Consider the following 25,756-nt stretch of genomic DNA (forward strand, 5'->3'; position numbering starts at 1 on the left):
GTCCTCTTTCAAAAGCAATTCAAGCTTTTTGTATCCCAGAATAGGCCGATAGATAAATTACCAGAGACACATCTACCTTATCTGAACAAAGAAGTGGGACACAGTAGCTTCAGCTCATAGTCACAGTAATTCTGCCGCATGAACAGTTTGAACAAGAACTGGCTTGCATCCAGCTGGTTTGCAGCAAAGACAACTGCACCTCTGTAGACAAACCCTAAGGATTAGAGGCGGGGGGGCAGAAATCAGGTTGTTAAGGCTTTGATCTAAGATGCTGTCATTTTGACCAAAAAAAAAAAAAGTCCAAAATTTCAGATACAATACAACACAGGGATAAAATTTGTATTGAATTACTGAAAACACTGAAGTAAGCTTAGAGGCCCCACTATAAATGCAGATCTACTGATAATAAAAAATATTGTAACATGTTCCATGAGAAAATTCAACGGAAATTTTACGGAAACTAGTTAAACCAGACGAGACTGCAGAACTGAACTTCACAGAAGGATTTCAATGAACAGAAGAAATCAGTTTATATAAAGGAAGTGGAGGTATCAGAAGAGCCTTAGGGCCAACACCAATGGAGGGAATAGAGAAAGCAGTAAGCGGCAGCAAAGCTGAAAAGGAAAAGCAAGCTCTTAAAAATAGGTATAAATAACATGATTTTTGTGCAAAAGCAAGCCCCTGGATTAAACCTAGAGGTTAAAGGAGTCAAAGGTACAAATAGATTTATAAAGCCTTTTTACAGGAGTTGTACGCACCATCTATGAATACTTTAGAAGATGCCGAAATTGGACTAGGATGGTTATAAAACTGCTTCTTGTATAAGTCTTTATTTTCCCAATAGAACTATTCACAAATTTTCTTGTGGAGATTTTTACATAAAGAGCAGAACCAGTGCTAATTTTATCAGACACATTACAAACTAAGGAAGGGAAGACAGAAAATTCAGAAAAAAATTCAAAACAATAAAACAAGGTCGTAGCATTTTAAAGAAGATATTATTGGATGAACCTGGAATTTCAGCAGACCAAGCAGCATTTAAAGCTTTCTATATTGTTCTGAAAACAAGCACTACCACTTGCATCACCCATTAACAGAACATGTTAACTCTTCTCTTGTTTTGGTGTTGGTTTTTTTTTTGTGGTGGTTTTTTTTGTTTGTTTGGATTTTTTGTGGGGGGGTTGGATTTGGGTTTTTTGGGGTTTTTTTTGGTTTTTTTTTTTTTTAAGGAATCCCTCTGTATTCCAGAAACTTCATGGGAATTTAAAGCTCTTTAAAAATCTTGAAGAATCTGGCCAAAAAAGCCAGTAGCCAAATTATTTTTCAGATTTGTCAAGAAATTATAATTCTTCCACTTTTTCCTTCTTTTCAGGTCTCTGACAGTTTCAGAAAGCTAGATTTCCTGAAATGTTCAGCTCTGAAAGTAATTAGCTATTTACTGCCCTTTCCAGAGGATTTGGCCCTTGGTGAATTGAATTTTTCTAATTAACATATTGATTTTTTTTCTGATTAATATCCGTTTTACGATTGCTGTGAAACAGTCAAATAATTGGGAACAATAATAAAATAACAGCAACCCTGACAATGATTCTCTTCTATGGAAGAACTTCTTTGTACCACTACCATGTGGTGAGCGTATTTTTTCCCTGTTTTTCTGCATTAGAATTAATAACATAAAAAGAGTTTCTGTCAGGCAAAGCAATGAAAGCAGAGTAGCTCTTTAAGTTTTGTATATACAATATTATAGCTCAGATGATCTAGAGTTAGCAATAGAAAATTAGCAAAGATTTGATATATTTCTGGAATTGAGTAAAAAGAAGAATCTTCTCTATTATACACACTACATTACAACTGCCATTATTACTGGAGAAGCAGAGCTATTGCTTATCACTTCGTATGCACATTAAATTATAAGCCCTATCTCTAATGAAAGACTGTTCTTTATCAGCCCAGTATTATTCTTCTACTGATGACTAAAATCTTTTGCCTTATAAAAGTAAAAACAAAACACATTTTATGAAATCAATAAAACATACCTTATTTAAAAGCCATTTCACACACACACACAAAAAAAATCACATAAACAGATTTATTTTAAAACCAATTAAAAGAAAGGACATTTTGTTAAAATAAATTTTGTTTACAGAAGTTCTTTAAAAAAGTGTTTAAGCATTTAGATAGAGAATCAAGATGAAGTGTATACATTTGAAAACAATTGCTCAGCTGACTGGTTTTCTGACTGTGAACATGATTTCAGCTGACTTATTAACTATAGTTTGATAAAACCTGCTGCAAGCTGACCTTACACCACAAAGAGCCTTCAGGCAAGACTCTGCTTTATGGACCATTACTGCTCATGTTGCAGCACAAACCAGGCAGAATCACACACAAAAAAAATCTGGCTGTAATCTTGCTTGCTTAATCTGTTCCTCCGCTAGTATCAAAGCAAAAGGACTGTTCTCATCTAACCCTCAATTTGTCTGCAATATTAGCTACCAACCAAATTCTGATGGCACAGCTGCACCCAAGAATGTAGCGATGAGCTGAAAACTTAAAAATCACATGATGAAGATATAGTTCCTGATTTCCCTAAAAGCTGATACAGCTTTCTTGTGGAGAAACAAGTTTATTTTCCTAAACAGAGAAATAGACATTTAATCCCACATTTCCCCCATTATCTTTGAAAAAACCCCAAAGGACAATTGAGCTGACTATTCACAGCACACCAGTATTGAATTAAAAATACAGTCTACAGTCACAAAAAAGGTGTTTATGGTCTACCAGGATATCTTTGATTTATATCACTGTGACCACATTCCAGCCCTAACAAATCACTTCCACCTACAAACAACATCCAGCATATATTCCCACAGGGGACAACAGAGTTAAACACTCGACCTCTAAAGTTGACAGATAGTATTTGTACTGCACATTGTTATCCTACAAGAAAAAGCATGGGTTTCTTTGCCCTTTTTCTACCATCTGTTTAAAGAAAATTAAAGTATATTAAAATACCTGTTTTTACAAGCAAGGTTCCTGTTGCAGTTCTCCCTCCAGTTCAACCAGTATCAAGATTGGCAATTACTTCCTGCACAGGTGCTACCAACCAGGGAAGGAAAAACCAAAACAGGTGCCTGGTGCTATGGCTATAAGCCCTTCCCCTCACTGGGGTGAAGCCAATCAGACACAACTTTAGAAACAGAGTAGGACTTAGACTGATATATATGTGGTCATCACAGAAAATGTACCAGCTAATTGAAAAAGTATCTGAGAAGGACTTGTTTGGGTCAACTATTTTCTGATATTTAAATGCTTTAAAATAACTTTTACTGTCTTTATTCCCTTTTCTAATATCATAAAAAAATATAGCTGTCAAAATAAAGATAGTACATTCTTTACATTTCTGGTGCATTTCAAACCTCTTAAATACTGGGTTCAAACTTTCTGCTGATCTGAATTGGTATTATCTGGAGAAAGCCAACATCCCAGAGCGGTGCAGAGCCCCATCCACTGTGGATCAAATGCTCTGCTGCCTAGGTTTTTTTGGTCATGTTTAGTGTGAGAAAAGCACTTGCTTTTAAACTGAAACATAAATCTGCAGGTAAAAGTTGGATTCTGGGATAGAGAAAAGAAAATTTGCAAAATAGTTTCACGGCGGGGGGGGGGGATCAAAATCTGTCTTATTCTATATACTTGAAGATAAAACGAGAGCTAATGAACTATAATGATATGCCTACCATAGCGTAGAATTTCAAATGCCCATTTCTGAAGTAAGTAGGTCTCAGCAACCTTAATCCCTGAATGCCACATGCAATTCCTGTGCAAGAAATATAAACCAATTCTTATTACACCAAGAAAAAGAAGCTGTTGGAATAAAACCAGTTCTATCTATACTGCTCTTTTGAGAGATTATTATTTTATCTCTTTGCTTGTAACGCTAAGAATATAGACCCTTCACAGAGATAAGTGCATTAATATTTCTCTTTATATATATGTATATGTACAGAGTAAAGTCACTGAAGATAAAGCGTAAGTGAACAACGTGGGTTTGGAATTATGGTGAGGTCTGTAATCAATTCACTCATACACGTGTTTTGATCGTTATGACTGAAGTGCAGCCTTACAATATGGTATCCTTGATGTAGTTTTAGAGCACTTGGTTTTAAAGCACTCGGACCTGATTCTTTCCATTGACAGGTAGCAGGAAAGGAAAAAAATCCCCAAAGCTCCACATCAGCCATGGCAGAAAGCAGGAAGTGATGAAACACAGTATTAAGTCACAAGAAACATGATAGTTTGAGTTTACTAGCACAGCACATTACTGGCACAAAAGCATGGCCCTTTAACAAGCGTTTGTGTGATGTGAAAGGCATCTGTGAATACCCTGCTTTGTGCAGAAGTCTGACTTCCCAGCTCTTCTGTACTTTATGTGTTAGTTTTATCCACATTTCACTGTTTAATGAATTAAAAAATTCTTTGACTAAAGAGGCCTAGTACACACCGGAGCAGAAGAGTCCTGGGGTCCCATAGTATAATACAAACTTTAATCTTCCCAACCAGCCTGTCTTTCAAAACACACCTGCAGGCCTCACATCCTTCCAGCTCACCGTTAGCAACAAAAGCCTTTTCTCGCCATGCACCTCTGGAGTAGCCCTTTTGCTTGTATTGATTTTTCAGGAGCTATGGCACAAAACGGACAATAGTCGAGACCATATCTAAGAGAACGCAACTTCTCCCCTCTGGCTTTGCAAACAGGATATATTTCTTCTCAGAGAAATGAAGACTCAAAGATTTGGCCCAGAAAAGCTGTGTACATGGAGATGGCCTCTGTGAGGAGAGGCTGGGGCTGCCCGGTGCCGGACACAGCCGGTTCCAGCCGGCTCCGCAATGGCCCCTCCGCAGGGGCCCAGCAAAGCTGGTGGCACCTCTGTGAAAACATATTTGAGGAAGGGCGAAATGCTGCCTGGCAGTGAGGCGTGAGGGAAGAAGTGTGAGAGAGAGCCCTGGGAACAGCAAGGCCAGGGAATAAGGAGCGGGAGGAGGTGCCCTCGCTGCAGAGACGTGACAATCTGCTCCAGAAGGCCCTGGGACGCCAGCCCAGCCAGCCTGCCTCAGCCCTCAGCTCCCTCACCCCCACGGAAGGCAGGGGAGGCCAAGGGACATGAGCCCTCCTGGTGTTTCAGCAATTACATTATTCCCAGAGGTGGGTTTTTTCCTTTTTTTTTTTCCTTTAAGACCAGCCACAAATTTGACAAAACAGAATGCAAAATTAAGGAGTTTTGCATTTAGATGAATTCAGAGCTTTAAATATTCTCAGAGAAATATTACGTAGTTTAAGTATGACTCACTCAACTTTCATGCAAATGTTCACCTTACTTCTAAGGCACTATTCTTACTCTGGCATAGAATTCAAATTGAATATTTCACAGGGAAATCTGCTCCTGAAGCACAGTACGATTACCTTGGTAATAGTACTGCCATGTTTCCATTTCCTGTGCTTCACGAACGGGAGATATGAAAGGCTAAAAGATGGAAAAAGGGATGTTTTGAAACCCAGGAATGTTGTTGGTTTAGACTCAGATTTTGACAGAAGGTTCAAGGTACATTTCATTTTGTTGGAATGGTTTGTTTGATAAGAATATCCCTCAGTCATAGAAAAAGGCCGAGTCATAGAAGAAAATAGTTTCTCTCATCCTCCCTAGCTTACCTCTTCATCCTCTTCTCAGCATATGGCAAGGTATGTTTGCTTTATGGCTGGGATACTCAATGAACTGTAATGACATCAAATTCACATAACAGCAAATGTCTGTCAGAAATTAGCTTACGTATATCCTTGATAGCTGAGCTAATGTTTTCTGCGTGATTGTGGCAAAGTTGTTGAGCCAGTTGAATCTGTCAGTCTGCTCCTAATCTTTCCTGACACTATGCTTAGAAATTTAATGAGACAATACCCAATTTAACAAATGACAGCTCTGTTGCTTGCTCTCTCTGGTTGCAAAGAGAGTTGTCTTTTTCTGAATCACTTTTGCTTAAAATGTCATGTGTTTAAGCTGCTGTGACCAGTCATTTTTTCTCCACTAAATGCTGGGGAGGGTACAAGAGTGTGCTCAGTACACCACGCGTTGTGAATTTAAAAAGTTAACTAAATGGGGCTGTGGGGTGGAGAAAGAAAAAGATATTTCACTGGGGGGAAAAACGTGTGTTTGTCTTCATCAAAAACACTTTAATAACACTGGCTTAAGAAAAAAAAATGGCTCAGGGTGAACTGGAAGTCTCCAGGGTATTAGTCCCTGTGTTTCAGAGTGCTGGAGCTTATGACAGAGCAGTACAGACTATTAGCTGTGTTTGTTTTAAAGCAGCTCTAGATTTTACTGGCTTACGGTAATGTCGCTGCAGACAGCTTGCTGCCGTACTCTCTCAGCTGTCCCCTAGCCCCATTAGAGTTCTAAGATCCACGATAAAAATGTCTTTTTGTTTTTATCTTAAAGGCTTTTATCCAACGACATTAAGCAGCCACTTATTTCATGAATGTAGAAGTAATGGAAACAGAATATATTACTTTCCCGGAAAACTTTCCTATTGTTTGTATGGAGTTCATTAAACCTCAGGAGGCTGTTTTCTCCAGCGTGACTTCATACTTGAATTCATGTACAGCTCCACAGGTAGCTTGATTTAGTCAAGTTTTCACTTGAAAAGCTTTTGCTGTTCCTGTTTTGGGGGCGGTTTATGTTTTGCCCTTTTTTTTTTTTTTAGTATCATATTTAACAAGAACTTCTATTCCTTTTGCTTCTCCGGAAGTTTGTGGCTAGCTAGATAGTGAGACCCCACTAAACAAGAACTATGGTGGGTTCAGCTTACCTCCATGCAGTGGGCATGCTCTGCCCTTGGCTGCCAGCCCTCCTCCTCCACAGCTGCTCTGCAAACCCCAAGCGGCAGCGTGGCACTACAGTACCTGGGAGACAGAGGTGCTGCCCAGAATATACCTATTCCAAGCTTCCTGTTTCCTCAGCTATCACAATTTATCCATTTGCAATAAAAATTCTTTAGAACATTACAAGACCTGTAGTATAAAATGTTGATGTTCAACCTGTTAGGGCCTCTCCATTAGTATTGTCCCCCACCCCTTATTCTCCAGCAGTTATCCACAGCATTCATCAGGCCCTGTTCAGGGGAAGTCCATCTGTCATGTTCAGGGGTGGTCTGCTTCTCTATTTCAGTACATCAGATAAGAAAAGCTTTACCAGAAACAAGATATAGTCCTTGAAAACAGAAATTAGAAAACTCATCCCTACAAGCACATATCTCTTTACTTAAACCTAAGTGGTCTGTGGTGCATCAGAATCATTGGAGCATATTGTTCATAAAAATACTATTTTCTCATATCCGAATAAAAGCCATTTAAATGTCAGTAGTCTGAGAAATAAAAAGATAGTAATTTCATGTGTGCAGGTCTTTAATGAAAGCTTGAATGAAATAATCTCAGGAGGGAACTAAAAACTGATGTAGATATACAAATTTATCAATTTCATAAAAATGAGAAATAAGCATTTATACAATTTCTAACTGCTGGGAAATCTCTCGTGCATACATACATATGTAAGAATATATTGTCTTTAAGATTTCAACTTGTATTTTTCTCTGTTAATTACCTTAGGAGTTATCTAAATGACCATTAATATTTTTCAGTTATTTCAAATCTCTGTCTAAAACTCAAATCTTTATGGACAATAAGAAACATGAAAAAGAATCAAACGTGTCTAATAAAAGCTCTGCCTACAACTAAGTTGAATAGTTAAATGAAAATACGGATTTCTACAAATACACTCATTTTCTATATACTAGTGCACACAGGGACTGTTAAATGTATTAGAGCTTCAGTCCGCAAAGCACTTAACCACATATAAAACCACATATGTACTAGTTTTCTAGTTTAAGTAGTTTCACTGAAATCATTAGATATACCTCCCATGACAGCTGTGGTGTAGCACAGAGATATCAAAACTACTATAAATGAATTCATTTGGTAACTGGAAACAAACCAGCAGTGACAGCACAGAGTTCAACACAGGTTAATTTTCTTTTCTGAGAAACTGCAGTCATTTAAAGATAGCTTGTATCTCTCTATGGAGTAATGGGGTCTGCAGAATGGAGGCACCAGCTGTCTTCAAGTTTCAAGTAAGTACAACTCAACTGAACATGTATCCAGTCTAGCTTATTAGTAATATGCACAAATGACTGCAAACAACTGAGTGCTAAATTTTAACCGAAGGTGTCAGAATTTCTGAACATATCCAGTGTTTACAGAACAATATTTCTGAAACACTGAGAAAACCATTATCAACTTTGGAAAGCAGTGCAGTATCATAAATAATACCAGGAAACACAGTCAGTAATATATAATTTCTCAGAAATAATACTCCACAGTTAGAATACAAAAGTGTTAAAAATAATTATTCCTGTCAGCAGAATAGGAAAATAAAGATGACAAAACAAAGGTTGGTGGGGGGGAAGAAATCCCTCTTACAGATAATGAAATTGCAAGCAGATTCACAACAATGTATGAAAGTTTCCTCTTTCATCTGAGCCTCAGTTGCAAGCCAGAGCAGATGCACATACGAGTGCCATACCATGACCCTCACCATTACATACATGACACCTGGACAGGTTAATATTAGCACACAAGGTGGCCCAGAAAGACACCACTGAACCTGTGCACCCGAAGGTTTACAGGGCAGACAGCTGTGTGGTTTTGAGCAGTTTGGGCTCTGTTTGTTCTAACACTGATAAAATAAAGGAAGCAAGCCTCAAACTAGAGTGATTTGAATTTCATTCCAAAAGATGACGACTTGATGGATGTTTCATTTGACTTTGTTTGCATTTTAAATTGAAAGCAGCAATAACATTCCTTACTCTTTCTTGTAAAATAGATTCCATAATTCTTAATATACTCCTTGGTCTGCAATAACATTGGGAGTCATTCACCTTTCAGCTGTTAATAGCGATGCTTTCTCAGTGGTTTCTGAAGAAATCACTGAGAAAGTTCCCATTTCCAAAGACTGTGCCTACCAGGAAGCAGTGGGAGGGCCACCCCATGAAGACAGGGATATGGGGGCCATGGGGCTGGCAGGGTCATGGCATCACTGAGGGGACAAGTCCATACCCCGCAGTGCACCCAGCCCAACCCAAAGGTCCTGGGCCCAAGTACAGCTCATGCACAAAGGGAGGGGACCACCAACGAGGCTCCTCAACATCAATCATCAAACAAATAATGCAGTTTAATCCTAATTCTCTATGGGTCTGTGTCAATAGAGAAAGTCAACTGTGCTCTCTGCACTGTAGATGACAATTTTCTGTGAGTGGCTTTTTTTTTGCTAAGTACCAGCACTTGTCTTTGTTAACTATTATTTTTGCATAGATAACTTTATTTGTGACTTGACTAGTAAAACTCTAAGGAGCTGGACCATCTGGAGAACAAAGTTAAAATTGCATTCCAGACTTAAAATGCTCCGGGAGTTTGTTCCAGATGGGTTGCATAAAATCAAACTTCTGTAGGAAACACTGCCAGAAAACAGGTCACTTGACACACACAACCTTTGCGATAAAGGTTTATATAAATTATCATTTTCAATATTGCATTTTAATTGCATAAAGAGCTTTGTGTGTGAAGCAGAACAATGGGCTTGGTCTTCTGCTATCAGAAAGCCAAAAGATAGAGAAAGGAGTTAGTGAGAAGAGGACGAACTAGGGTTAATTTTGCTGTTATATCCTGTCTGAAAGGCACCTGAATGAAGATATTTTGACTTCTCATTTCTCCTTATTACATGATTATTTAAAATATTTGTGAATTTATATTTACAGAAAAGGCCTGAACAAGTTGAAGTAAATAATTGGAGTGGTAGCAAAATATGTCCTGTGAGTTCCTCTGTTGTTATGCTATGTTCTGTAAAAGCCAAATGATGTACTGTTTCATAGTCTTAACTCAATTTCATCTTTTTAAAGACATGTTCTTTTACAGAACTGAGAGAAGTACTCTGGAAATGAACGTAGCATACCATTACAGCATATGCATGGGAAGTGCAAAAGGTGCCAGGCTGTAGGCCACAGTGTTTCTCAGAACATGAAGAGTAAAGTTTTGTCCCTTCTTTAGCCCCTGAGGAGTTGACCGTAATGGTCAAATACGATGCTGGACATCTGCAGCTTCTGTGGGAGACTGGTCCTGGTTTACTTTGATGAAGCTGGTAAAAGGTGATCTCAGGAAGTGGCCCAGGAGGTGTCTTAAAAGACCCATAAAAGTTGTTTATATTAATAATTTCCACAGTAATAATTTGAATTAGAAAAAAAATATGAACAGAAATTATCAAAGTCAGGAAAAGTAGCTTACTCAATGTTTGTCATTGTGGGACACATTTTAGTTTCTTCCCAAAGTTCAAAGAGTGGTAAACATTTAATTAAAAAACTAGAGAAAAAGATTTATTCCTTTTATTTAGTCATTACATCTGTCAGCAGGGAAGTAGACGATCAATCTCTGTAAGTTGCTAGGTAACTTATTTGTCTTCTAGCTGAAATGAGAATTGAAGACATTCAATACTATATAGGCATAATGAGAAAATCACATAATAAAAAGGATAGTTTATTAGGAGCTTGGGTTTGTGATGTTGTAACGTACATGTAAAATACGTACAATGAAAGCTTCTCAGTTACCAATGCCCTCATTAAGAGACTGAGATATGTAGCATATAATCTCTGGGGAGGGTTTGCTGTGATTATAATAATAATATTAGGTCATGCAAGTAGACCTTGGTATAGAAGGTAAATATCTATTTAAATGATAGAAAATAAAACTGGGAACACCATTCTGAAAATTAATGGGAATTCTGAAGTGCATCTGTTGCGAAACTGAGAATCCTATTTTCTTCAACCACTGAAGCTGACTGCTTCCCAAATTTCTGATTATTTCCAGATGTAAAAACTCTGGATGTTGGTTATTGCACCTGTAGACTACAGGAGGAAGAAACAAAACCTTACCTGTCCACTTTCAGTACCTCAAAACATTTTCTAAAATAATGGTAATTACATATATAGGCAGTTTTTAATACACTGTGAAGGTCTGGGAATGCTGTCCCTAAATCAGAAACTACTCACAGCAACAAAACCTGAACTGTTCAGTTCCTGATGGTTGTCTGTTTTTTTCCTGCACCCGACTCACCCAGCAGCACAGTCATAGGTGCCTGTTAGAGGGCCTCATCTGACAGTCTTTCTGTTGATCTCACTGGAAGTCAGATTAGACCCTAGTACATCCAGCGAGTAGCTCAAGCTAGTATTAGCAGGCTACCATGATGTCAGAAAACATAGTTAGTAACTTTATAAAACCTTAAAATCTGTGCTTAAAGGCTGAGTCAATGGAAAAGTTCAGCAGGCTTTTTCTTCATAGCTCTCATAGAAAATCAGAGATGTCTACAATATCTGCAAAGCATAATTTCCATTATATTCTCAGGGTTTTTAAATTTGCCTTTCCTTTTTTTGATTCAAATGACATGCTACCGTAAATATTGTATAAAACTGATAGTACTAGATATTTTCTAAATGTCTGAAACGAAACTTTTCAGAAAGAACATAGATACTTCCAAGGAAATATCTACTTAATTCCTAATACATTTAGCCTATTTCAATTTACAGCAGACGTTTAGGTATATCTATGATAAAAACATTCAGAGAACCTGTTAGTTCAATGCTAGTTCAATTTAAATTGAACTCGGAAAAGGTGCGAAGTACATACTCCTCAATTCTCAAGTGTTTTCTGACTGAAGTAGAAAAGTCACAGTTCCTCCATAGTCGTCTCTTGTTAAACTTCCTATTTGTCAAAATAAAGTGAAAGTAGATGTAAAATGACTAATTATACACTCACTGTAATGTAACCGTACAAGTGACAATGTGTTCGTTGGTGCTAGGTTGCTACACTGACAGCATCTGCTTCGAACAAGAAATTGTGCCGTATGTCAAGAGAAGATAATGACTTACAGAATAGTTCAGTATAACTCTTCTTTCCTGTCTTCACAAGCTATAATCCACATGAAGGAGTTAGAGAAATAAGACTCATCTGCAAGACTTCATTATAAATAACTCTTTTGTAACATATGCTTTGCTGAAGCACACAAATCCCCTGGCTTCCGGGAGCAGCTCAGTGAATGGGTGAGCTGTATATGACTTCCAGAAGCAATTTCTATGATTGCTAGCCTGTATCATAATCATACACCAGAACCACTGGGGCCTGAAACAATTTCCCATCTATTACCTCTGCATTGTAGCTATCCTACATCACAGGGTGTCATAGTAATATACAGGACGCATGGGGTGAGGATGAGAATATGCTTAATCAACCTATTTTCATTTCCTGCGCAAAACGTTTAGTTTCAAATAATCAAGACAGATAGAGCTAAAAGGGCTGGTTTGCTAAAATTGTCTGAGAAGGTAAATAATTTCTAAATCCACTCTTGTCTACCCCATGGCCCTTTTCTGTCACACTTTTTCAGGCAAAGCTTTTTTCCTTTTACCATTGGAGGAAACACCACCACTTTCTAGTTCTATTTGAACATATTTATGCTCTTAATAGGTGTTATTTTCATAGGAACATTTGTCTTGCAACTCTTTGTATATAAGAATAGTATTTTCTTTTCATTACATTTGCTTTATTTCTCTTAAAATCGATGTATTCATTAAAAAAGCCTTTGGCATAAACCCTGCATGTTACTTGTTTGTTTGTTTGTTTGTTTTCTAACCTTTAGCTACTTTTCAATGTTTTATGGTTTTTTCTATTGCATTATTTCATACCCTTGATATTAGCCATTGATGTAAAACATTGATAAATGCCTAAAGAGGAAAAAAGAGCCCAACAATTTCATGTACAATTTTAAATGCCTTGGCTATGGTAATAGTAGCTTCAAAGGATTCAGTGTATTTAAAGCATGATCTCCATATTTGAAAGTATACACTGTTGATCAAGCTGTGCCCTTCCAAGGATTCCTCAACTGATGTCTTAAAATGGCTTCTATAATTTCTTCTGTGACTGATGGCAAACTGACTGAACTGAACCCATATCTGCACGCATTTTCTCTGTATAGTATTTGAATGAACATACTATAGTTCTGTTGCAAAAATAACTTCCAGTAAGAAAGCCTTCTGTATGTTTTCCATCAAAAGCCTCATTTGTGTGATTAATTATCTTCAGAAACTCTGCTAAAAATTGAGACTGCAAAGGGTAATACTTTTTTTTAAAGTGATCTGAAATACTATTTAATCATATTTCTTCTTGATTGGAGAGATAGTGATAATGCTTTAGCTTTAGCTATATTAGTTAACTTGATAATATCTGTGAATTTGGGTTTTATCCTTTATTAAGTAGTTTTCCATTTGTTTGCTTTTTGCTTTGTATCTGTATTTGTATCTGTATCTGAAAACTTTTAACTACCACATTACAGTCTCACAGTAAGTGCAAGTATAGCTAGTCAATCAACCTATAGCTAAAGAGTGATTTTCTGGGACACTCCTTCAGATAATTTCTACCAGAAACCAACCGCTCAGAATTAAGTATCTTTTACAGAGTGGAAATAATTCCGAGAATACATTTTGGGGGCATATGAGAATTTTCCAGTAAAGTAGAGCTATGGCAGACATTCCTGTGCGTCCCACTATGACTTGCGGATCCTTTGTCTCAACTATCCCAACTGTGGAGCTGCACATCTATCTATATAGAATGGTATCATAGAAGAGAGATATAATAAAGAGATATAATAGAAGCCCTCATACTTGCTGGAAAAGACACGCTTTTGAGACTTTAGTTAATGTATGAACATGACCAGAATCTGCATAGATGGTTGGAGTGAAAAAAAAACAAAAGAAATCTTTTTCTGTACATGTTATCCTTTGGACTATATCCAGGGCTTCCCTGGTATGTCTGATAATTGTATCTCTGTGGTGAGGGAGATAAATTTTGTTAAATATATCTTTTTGTCTACTCTACATTTGAATACCCTACAGAGTAAGGGTGTTCAAATGAGGGATAGAGTGGGCTCAGAGACTGTGCCTGTGAAACAGGCATTTTGATCTGAAAATAAGTATTCTCTTAAATCTCACTGGACCATCTACTCTAAGGTGAATTCTCTGGCAGAATCTTATTTGTAAAATTTATGATCAAATACGACTATTTAAAACTAAGAACAGCCAGCCAGTCCAATAATGATTAAATAACCAATGATGATACGTTCCTGAATGTATAAGGAAATATCACTGCAATCTATACAACAGAAACCATGTATTGTTTAGCAATGGTAAATATGGTGCTGGATACCACAGACTTTGCTTAGAGAAAATTCCAACTGTAAATACCGATATGTACTAAGGCTGCATTTAAAATGAGACTCAGGAACAGAAACAAGAGAAAGAGGATCTCAAAATCATGCTGGTTTTTGATATATTTGCCTGATTGATGCTTGGATTGCTGCAATATCAATTAATGCAAAAGGTGCATTGATTAATCAATGGTTTTCTCATCACCAGGCAGCTGCAAGCTTCCTCTGTGGGTTCTCCACTGGCCAAGGAGTAAGAATTCCCACTATGTCTTTTTCCACTGGAATGATAACTAACCTCATCTGTTCTCCTCCCTTCAACCCCCCACAGTCCTGCTAACTTATCTTAATGAAACTCTCAGCAATGTTTTTTCTTTGAGATTTCTGCCATTAACAAAGGTCTGTGGAGCGAATGTGGAGGGATATACAGGCAAACACCTTGAATACACAAGGGTTGGTGCCAGCCCAAAGAGAGTATACTTACATCCTCTGTGTAGGAAAAAGACAACAGCATAAGACTAAAATTGTGAGAATTCACATATGTCTTTCTGAGTGTGTGCAAGATAAGCATGAACTGAGCACTATCATATTGAAGAGAAATGCAAGCTAAGAAATGCACTTAATCATTCTCTTTACTCTTTCTTCTTTTTTTTCTTTCCTTCTTTCTCTCTTTCCTTCTTTTTCTCTCTTTGTATCTCCTTCTGAATGTGTAATGTGGAATGTGTATGTTTGATCACTTGTGTTCTCCAGCTCCATAACACCATTAACACTGTTTATGACCATTTAAATATTCCGCTTTAGTAGTTGGGTCCAAATCTGAATACGTATCTATGGCGTGGACCCCTGCTGCTTAAAGCTATTTGCACTCAGATCAAATTGTGATCCCGAGAAATGGAAGTATTTATGTTGAAAGAGAACTGGATAAAATATTTATAAGGCTATTGTTACAAACTAGAAAAATTATGAGATAAATATGATTACACTGTATAAGTCAGATAAAATCTACACAATCTGTATTTCTTTAAAGAAACCGAAAATGATTTTGTTTCTGAAGTACACATAAGAATTTCAATAACATTGTATTTTCAGACTTTATTGTTAAGGGATACAAGGAAAGCTTTTCCCTGGTTCTGATATTTTCTTTATAAAAGCATTATTTCAGACAAAGTAAGCTTGGTTCATTTAAAGTCCCCACAAGGGACAGATACATTTTGAACGATATTTTGAATGTTTTTGATTACCTAGAGGAATGATATCCCAGTTTATGAGATCCTAGTGTGGCTTTATTTTCTGGACAACTCAGTTATTCTCTCATCCTCTGACCTTATTATGATATTGTTTTTCCCTTCTCTTCACTACACTGTTCTGTGAGAAAGCTCTATATAAATTTGATACAAATCTAGTTCACATACAATATTTGCAACTTCGTCAACTTCACAAGATATAAAAATAACAATTTCTTTTCCCTTATACCTTAGTTCTTATTTTTGTACAATATTATCCATGTGCTACGAATTCCCATACAGTGAACTTACAAAAAAAAAAAAAAATTAAAATCCATTATATCCACATCAACTATAGGATAAAATTTTTGTTTCCTGGGTCAGCTTGTGTTTTTTCTTATAATGTATCAATCTAAATGCAGATGGCCAAGGAGAAAGAATATTTCTTCTCTTACACATCCACAGTGATGGTGAGATGATTCAGACATTGTAAAGTGTGCCTCTCTTTTGATCAGGAAGCTTTGAGTGGTTTCAGATAGATGATCTGTTCCTTTCCATAACTTTTTCATGTTAAAATGAGTGGAAGCATTTTGTAAGTCTGAAAGAATTATAGATGATAATATGTCTGCAAGTAGAGAGTTGCTAAGTTAAATACATCAATGGCATGAATTGGTTAGATTCAAATACACTACTATTATTGTATCAAGGAAAAAATTGAATCTAATGGGCTGCCTTCGTTTAGATTACAAGGAAGTCAAATTGTTATGACTTCTCCTCCTTATTTGCCTATTAGAATATTTGGACAGCATAGGATGATCTAGGCCAACACTAAATTAATGCTGTTCACAAACAAGGAGGAATTAAAATATAAAATGTGACTGAGGTATGTACCAGAGCTACCATGCATCTGAAGTTGATTTTGAATTCTTCCAATTTATGTATCTGTTATTGCTGGTAGCTGTATCTATAGTCCTCTTCTAGGCCAACATTTTCTCTAGCAAACATTCCATATATTTTAGGGCTATTTATACATTCCGAGGTTGAGGTTACTTATAACTCAGTCCAGAGATCATTGCAACTACTATGGAGATAATACATTTATTATGCTTAATAAATTAAATTATTATGCTTAATTTCAGATTTTCATAAAACATATGCGGGGGCTTGTTTTTCTGTTTTAACTTTTGCATATAATAGCTTTGTGCCATATATGTGCATGTATAAATATGTATAATATATATTTACATGTGTGCATGGAAACAATTATATGGATTCAATATGACATCAGAATGTGAGATGCATCTTTAGCATCTTCACGATAACTGGTTTTTTTCACATTGAGTATGTAGAATTATTTTCTATTTTTAAAGGCATGCGGATTTACAGATAAACCTCTGTATCAATGTTCTAATGGAGAAGCAATCTTCTTTGAAGGAGAAAAAAAAAACCAAAACCCCTGTGGATCAACTCTCACTTGGCAGTTGAAAAAGTGGGACTGCCTATTCATTGCTTTTCTTTGTTCTCTATTTTTTGCAGTCAATCTGGCAGACAAGTATCTCTTGAAGTCTTGAAAGGGCAGAGAGATCTATTAGATTCTATTCAGTCTTCCCCCCCACCCTCCCCCTTCAGAAAGTCATATGGGAATATTAAAGGCATAAAATCTAGCAGAATGTAACCAACCATACTTCACTGAGGACACAATTTGTCCTTTCCACCCCTCTCCATGCCCATATTCGTAACCAGAGCCTGATCACACGCAGACATTGTTCAAGAATGAACAGAAATCCTATTTCGCTTCGCAGCTGAATTGAGAAACAAGTGGACTAGTCAGTCCATAGTTCAGCAGCTGTGTTAGTATTCTCTTCAGCGCTGGTGACCAAAGTTATAGTCGAAGCTTAATTGTGTGGCTAAGCATTAAGTTAGTGAGTAAGATATCTTCCTATTTTTAAGTATTGTTTTGCACTGGAAGGTGCTGGTTTGTTGTGAATCCAGTAAGAAAGGCACGCAGACTCTGTAACGTTATTTATTAGAGCTAACGCTGTAAGAAGAGAACAGCATAGATATTCTTATGCCTCTTTAGATGCTGGGAGCCCTGAGCAGTGTAGCATCGATCAGGGCTTTGAGCCACGTGCTACACACCGTGCAGACCCCGTTCGTAGCAGAGATTCTCCCCTTTCAGTGTTTCAAGATATTATAGGATTCTCTGACAAGGAGACAACTCTGCCATTTCTATAGTCAAACAGAAATGATGTTCTCATGAAAACTTCTTCTGCACTGTTAGCTAAAGGCAAGGCCACGCAGGTGGTGTAATCGCCTGTACCGAGTGGGAGCTGCCGGCAGGTTCCTCCACTGCAATAAGCTGGCTGAGTTCACACCGCGGCCAAGGGATTTGTGTGGCACAACACATGCCTGAAGGCCACAATGGATGTGCAGCACAGCACAGAACAGGCCCGGGCCTGCGCTGGATAGCTGTTACGTGGATCACTAACTCCTCAATGTACAATAGACTTGTATCCACATTTTTTTAACCAGCTTACAATACAGCTATCTCTTGCTACATAGATATCATAAATGGTTCTCTTATGTACAGACTTCTTGCAGAAAAACATGATTCTAGAAAATAACACCTTATATATGATTAGTATCCTATTGCCATACAGTTACTTAGAATGTAATTGTGCTACTGTTGTTCAGCCTGGACAGTCCATTTCTCTGCAGGCATTTCATTTATTCAGTTTCCTTTTGGCAGTATGCAGTGTGACCTCCCAAGCCTTTGCCAGAACTTCTGACTCTGCAGCCCTTGCTCACTCCTTGGGTGGAATTGATCGTGTGTGGTATGATGAACAGAGAGGGAAAATATGCTAAGAACAGAAGGGAGAGATACACAGAGATTTCTCTAGAAAACCAAAAGCCAGGTATGTTTTTTAGTGACCCCAGCCACAGCTGTAAGCAAAGCTAATTACAGGACTGTATTATTCTACAGCTAAGAGGTCAACACATGAAGAATTTCAAAACAGTCTCGATGAGATAGCCTTCTCCATAACCTTGTCTTAGTGGTTTTACCGCTAGAAGAGGGAACTTACCCTTCACAAAGACCTGACAAGTAAAATGCAGCAGGGCTGAATACAAGTGACAGTACTGGACCTATTGTGAATACATTAGTATTTTCAGCAGGTCCCTCATATGTCAGGAGGAAGATGACAACTACCTCAAGGCACTGACAACCTAAATTAGACAGACAATGCAGCTGAAAAATGTAATGTCTTAGGTAAACCAAGGGAGGTCAAAACTCAGCATGGTGAGGATAAGTTATCTTACTTGGCTGGTAGACTTCATGGAAGAAATAAGTTCATATATGGGCTGCCTCCTCTAATTCTGAATTCTCAGAGTTTATGAATGACTGTTTATCTGCTAACAGCCTGCAGGGATTTGGTAAAATAGCTACAGCATAAAACTGAAAAATAATTGAAATAAATAAAGTACTACCTGGCTCTATCCTTGTTCATTCTATGCATCTGATATTAACATTCTGATATCTTATGCTCATACTACATAATAAGAAACAAAAATGTCATAAAATCAATACCTTCTAACAGCAGAGGGAAATGTCACAAATTATCCCATTCTCATTATAGTTTTCAGACAGTAATTTCACAAGCCTCCAAGGGATTAGGAAAGCTGAGTATATTTTTGCTCTACCCTCAGATGTCAGTTTTATTGTACATGATCTAGGCAGTGAAGGTTCTCTGCTCAGGAAGAAGTTAGAAATCAATTGTTTTGCCTATAAGATTCTTTTGTGAGGCTGTTAGTTGCCTTTGTAAGTGTGAAACTACCAAATTCCGTGACTCTGCTTAAATTACTTTGAAATACAAAATTACACTCTAACCCCTTATGTGGTACAGAAGCATGCTGTATACACGTACAGAATGTAGAGCTGTGTTGCTAATGAATAAAATTTGCACGTTCTAAAGACATGAATTAATTTTATCCAGCAGATCTCATAACTCTTCAATATTTTCCTAGGAGCGTTTTGTTTTGTTTTTTTTTAACTAGGGATTAAAGTCTGATTAACCCTGCCTAAATAAGAATGAGGCTGGAAGAACTGGTCTGTCATAATCCCAATGATGGCATTTGCAAATCTAGTACCACTGCTGTGGTAGTAGATGCTCCGGATAGATTAAAGTGAAGCTCAGACGTGTGGTATCATCTGTGCATATATTTTACCAAGTTGATTCACTTGCTGTTTTACTACTGATCCTAATCCTCTGATCAATCATGCTGCATAGGTGTTAGCTTGTATTCAAACTGCTTTGGAGACAATCAGGCACAAAAATACAGTGAATTCCAGGGTCTGCTGTCACAGACAATGTGGAAGGCCAAGCCCACTCGCATCACTTGGCTTGAAAACAAGGACTTACTTCTTGTAGTACATAATAAAAACAGACGCTGCCATTCATTTCACATGAGCCAGAACCCCAGGATATTTTATATCACATTAAGAAATCTTAGGAAAGACGTTCTGTGGGAGTCAAATAGATGCTATGGGACACTACGCACGAATCAATGATTCTTTCACCCGGAAAGGTGAATCATACCAATTAAAACCAAAGCAAAGCAAAACAAAACAAAAACCACAAAAAAAAACCATCATCAACAACAAAAAAACCCAGACTTTGGGGATAGTTCTAATTATGACTATACGTAAAATATAAACTCTCATTGCAGGGGTTTGGAAAAGGATAATACCATTTGGCTAAACCTCAAGAAATAAGAATGAGTGAAATGTGAGTCTCTCATTGTGAAGTGTTCTCCAGTTTTGATACAGAGTGCAAAGCAAATATTTTTGCCAAATACAAATGTTATCCCAGACTTCCTCATCAAAATATGAACTATTGTGAAATAGATAGAGCTAAAAGAATATAACTCATACAAATATGAAAAGGCTGTGATTTTTAACAGCATCTCTTTCCCAACAAAATTTTATCCAGAGAATTTAGTACTTATTATATTGTAGGACTCTGGAAGTTCAGATGGCTGGATAGTGTTAAAATAATTTGGATGGGATCTTAAAGGCGCAGGAGCAGGCTGTCCACATGTGCCGTAAGAACAACTGGCGGGGAAGACGACTGGCTTGGCTGAACAGGGAGCTTTTGCTGGGACTCAGGAAAAAAAGGGGAGTTTACCACTTTTGGAAGAAGGGGCAGGCAATTCAAGCAGAGTACAGGGATCTTGTTAGGTCATGCAGAGAGAAAATTAGAAAGGCGAAAGCCCAGCTAGAACTCAATCTGGCCAATGTCATAAGAGATAACAAAAAATGTTTTTACAAATATATTAATGACAAAAAGAGAGCCAAGGAGAATCTCCATGCTTTATTGGATGCGGGGGGGAACATTGCTGCAAAGGATGAGGAAAAAGCTGAGGTACTTAATGCCTTCTTTGCCTCAGTCTTTAATAGTCAGACCAGTTATCCTCAAGGTATTCAGCCCCCTGAGCTAGAAGACAGTCTTTAATAGTCAGACCAGTTATTCTCAGGGTATTCAGCCCCCGACAGGGACGGAGAGCAGAATAAACACCCCATAATCCAAGAGGAAGCAGTTAATGACCTGCTACACCACCTGGACGTTCACAAGTCTATGGGGCCGGATGGGATCCACCCGAGGGTAACTGAAGGAGCTGGCGGAGGACCTTGCCAAGCCACTCTCCATCATTTATCAGCAGTCCTGGTTAACTGGGGAGGTCCCGGACGACTGGAGGCTTGTCAATGTGATACCCATCTACAAGAAGGGCCGGAAGGAGGATCCAGGGAACTACAGGCCTATCAGCCTAACCTTAGTGCCAGGGAAAATTATGGAGTGGTTCGTCTTGAGGGCGCTCACAAGGCATGTGCAGGACAACCAGGGGATCAGGCCCAGCCAGCACGGGTTCGTGGAAGGCAGGTCCTGTTTGACCAATCTGATCTCCTTCTATGAGCAGGTGACCCGCCCAGTGGATGAGGGAAAGGCTGTGGATGTGGTCTACCTGGACTTCAGTAAAGCCTTTGACACTGTCTCCCACAGCATTCTGCTAGAGAAGCTGGCAGCTCACGGCTTAGACCGGCATACTATTCGCTGGGCAAAAAACTGGCTGGACAGCCGAGCCCAGAGAGTTGTGGTGAACGGAGTTAAATCCAGTTGGCAGACGGTCACAAGTGGTGTTCCCCAGGACTCAGTTTTGGAGCCTGTCTTGTTCAACATCTTTATCAATGATCTGGATGAGGGGATTGAGTGCTCCCTCAGTAAGTTTGCAGATGACACCAAGTTGGGCGGGAGTGTTGATCTGCTTGAGGGTAGGAAGGCTTTGCAGAGGGACCTGGACAGGCTGGATCAATAGGCTGAGGCCAATTGTATGAGGTTTAACAAGGCCAAGTGCTGGGTCCTGCACTTGGGTCACAACAACCCCATGCAACGTTACTGGCATGGGGAAGAGTGGCTGGAAAGCTGTCCGACAGAAAAGAACCTGGAGGTGCTGGTTGACAGCCGGCTGAACATGAGCCAGCAGTGTGCCCAGGTGGCCAAGAAGGCCAATGGCATCCTGGCCTGTATCAGAAATAGTGTGGCCAGCAGGAGCAGGACCCTGTACTCAGCACTGGTGAGGCCGCACCTCGAATCCTGTGTTCAGTTTTGGGCCCCTCACTACAAGAAAGACATGGAGGTGCTGGAGCGTGTCCAGAGAAGGGCAACGAAGCTGGTGAAGGGCCTGGAGAACAAGTCTTATGAAGAGCAGCTGAGGGAACTGAGGTGGTTTAATCTGGAGAAGAGGAGGCTGAGGGAAGACCTTATTGCGCTCTACAACTACCTGAAAGGAGGTTGTAGCGAGGTGGGTGTCGGTCTCTTCTCCCAAGTAACTAGTGACAGGATGAGAGGAAATGGCCTCAAGTTGCGCCAAGGGAGGTTTAGATTGGACATTAGGAAAAATTTCTTTACTGAAAGAGTGGTCAAGCATTGGAAACCGGCTGCCCAGGGAAGTGGTTGAGTCACCATGCCTGGAAGTATTTAAAAGACGTGTAGATGAGGCGCTTAGGGACATGGTGTAGTGGGCATGGTGGTGTTGGGTTGACGGTTGGACTTGATGATCTTAGAGGTCTTTTCCAACCTTAACGATTCTATGATAGATTCTCTGTAAGGGAAAGGCTCAATGGGTTACTACAGAGATAATTCACACAGTTCATCTGAGACCTCTAAATAGCTCTGAAGCTCAATAAAGCATATTATTTCTTTGAAAAGCCCAGTTTCCAAATAAAGGATATATTAATAAAATATACATTAGGTTACATAATTTTTTTTAATAATGTTGAAGTACATAGAAGCTGTAGCAAAATTCAATACCAAGTCCTTACTGTACATTATATGGTAACTCTCCATTTGTTACAAAGACGGCGTCTAGACTGTCAGGACAGGAAGCATGTCTCATTCCCCAGGGCTAGCTGTGCATCTCAGACATACTTCTTTTTAGGCTAAAACCCCAAGTGTACTATTCCTCTGCCCTATCAGCTGCCATATGGGAAGGAAGAATCACTATGTATCCTTCAGCTAGTAACCCAACGTGAATAATCAAAGCATACCTGGATATGGCTCTACTCAAAAGCTTAAGTGTAGAAAGAGCAGCAAAGGACAACTAATAAAATAATGTTCCACTGTATTTAATATGCTCTGCTGTTAGCACAGAATACTGAAGAGCCAAATTCTAATCTCAGTCCACACACTCTGAGGCACTTAGATGAGAAAGAATAACATAGTCAGTATCCTGGACCTTACCTCTAAGAATAAGGACTAAACTCTCTCAGTGGGCTGAAAGAGCTGACCCACACCCCCATCCAAAAATAAGAAATAGGTTTTTTTCATTAACAAATCCGAAAAATATATTGATCAATCATTTCTGACATTATGCATGAATGAGAAACATTAACTAAGCATAGGTAACTATAGTTGTGAGCAGAATGGCTCACAAGATAAATATCAGATGAAAATGACAGCTGTTATCATTAAATTCAGTATTTATGTTTTTCTAGTTAAAAATGACATCTTATTTACAAACAAAAATAACTCACCAGCTGAGAAAAAAAAACAACTTTTGTTTATTTACTTTAGAGGAAACATTGTAGGAAAAACTCGTTTCCTTTCAAGTTTACATTTTCCCTTTTTTCGGTTCCAGATCATTCTCTTTTGTTTTTATTTCCATATGAGTTCTCTTCAGGCATGGGTGCTTGCAAGAATTTATGTGCTACTATAAATAAAAAAAGGTCAGAAAATATACACTAATAGAGAAGACCTATGTTTTTCCTCTGGAAGATAATTCTATAAGTTATTAAAATCAGCCCAGGAGGACACCCAGCTTTCGGTTCTGTCTAAGACTTTTTATGGAGATACCTCCTAGCATGTATTTCATCTATCGAAACTTTTACGAGTAATGAAAGGCCATTTTGCACAAAGAATACAAACAATCTCTCTCATTATGGATATCTCCCTTACATGCAGGTGAGTGAAATCTAGGCCATAATACAATTTTGCCATTGGCTTTAATTTCACATGGTGTGCTTGTCCACCATTTATGCTGATGTGATTAGAAGAATATGGCACATAACAGAGTTGGCCTGCATTACAAGGACATTTATATGACATAAATCCCTTCTGAGTGTGGCGGAGCTACCACGGCAGCTCTGTCGCATCTTTCAGGAGTGCTGGATTTTTTTTTATTTTTTTTTTTTTTATTTAATCTCAGATTTTGGGTTGGTTGGTTGTTTTTTTTTTCTCAGGCACTTGGCAGCACATCAACTCCAGAAATCATACCATTTCCGTGACCTTTAGATTCTAAACTAAGTAAAGTGTGGATTTCCTGGTTTCCTCATTTCTCTGTATTAGTTTCTTCTTCTGATTTTATTAGTGCTATTAGGGTTTTCCTTTCACACTATAACCCTAGGATTTATCAAATTGAATGCTGTTTGGACGGTTTGGGATTTGAGTTTTGAATCTTGTTGTTGATATCCTGAAAGTATTCCAGCTGAATGTTGAATTATTAATCCTTAGCAATCATTTAAATCTTAACAGTGTCAAACAGTTAATGAACAAAAAGGTACAGCACAACATTTGAATAGATGCACACAGAAACAGTAAGGTAAATGTGATTTCCTCAAAGTAGAAAGACTTGATGGCTCAATTACATCCCAAAAGTGACTTTGAATATGCTTACGTCTTTGTTTTCTTTGACCTTGCTTTTGAATATGACTTCTGTTACACATTAAAAATACATAATTAGTGTGTTTATTTTCAACATGACCAACACCTGTAGAACATGGACTGACTGGCTGTGCAATTACGTCGATGCTGTGCGCTGACCTTGAATTTTAAGAGGGCCAGCTGCCAGAAAAAGAAATCTTTAATTTCATTGACTCATTAAATTAAATTCATTTTTAACAAAAATAATCATGGGTGAATCACCATATGTTCGTGAATTTTAGGAGACTGAGGAGATTTTTAAATAAACAGAGTTCAGAGCTGTTCTTTTGAACTAGAATGTTTTCAACATTTCTATTTAAGCTACATTTATAATCCAGTTGAACATAAAGTTTTGAAATAGCAGGCAAAACAGGGTAAAGATATGAATGATGCTGGGAGTTGCATACTGTCCATCAGCAGATATAAGTAGTAATTTTAGTCATTTAATTTTGAAGTAATTTAGAAGTCAGTAGATGAAGAAAATGACTTAGTCATTAAAATGACTAAGGTAAATCCATAAGAAAAAATTAGGAGATTGCAGAAATAATAGTGATTTTTTTTTTTTTTACTTTTATACTGATCATGTTTCCATATTATGTCCTGAATTAAATCTAATGTAAGTTTTAGAGTTGTTGAATATGATTCAGTGATTCAAGATAGAAAGGAGATGAGCAACAGAATCTGCTGCAAGAGATAAACAAACCTTGGTAGGAAGAAAATCCAGACGAATAGAGGCACCATCTGTTCTCTTACAGTTGTTCTTACATTCATCACTAAACAAATTATGGCTGCTAAAGTACAGGTGCACCAATCACATCACACAGAACATGGAGAAATGGGTAGCCTTTGACCCAAAACAGCATGTTTCTCTGTGCCCTCCTTTTCCTACTCTACCCGTCCTCCTATGAATCTTCTAGAAATGCATAAATAGACCCACCAT

Source organism: Calonectris borealis, chromosome 13 (genome assembly GCF_964195595.1).
Source record: "Calonectris borealis chromosome 13, bCalBor7.hap1.2, whole genome shotgun sequence".
In the NCBI taxonomy this organism is placed as follows: Eukaryota; Metazoa; Chordata; class Aves; order Procellariiformes; family Procellariidae; genus Calonectris; species Calonectris borealis.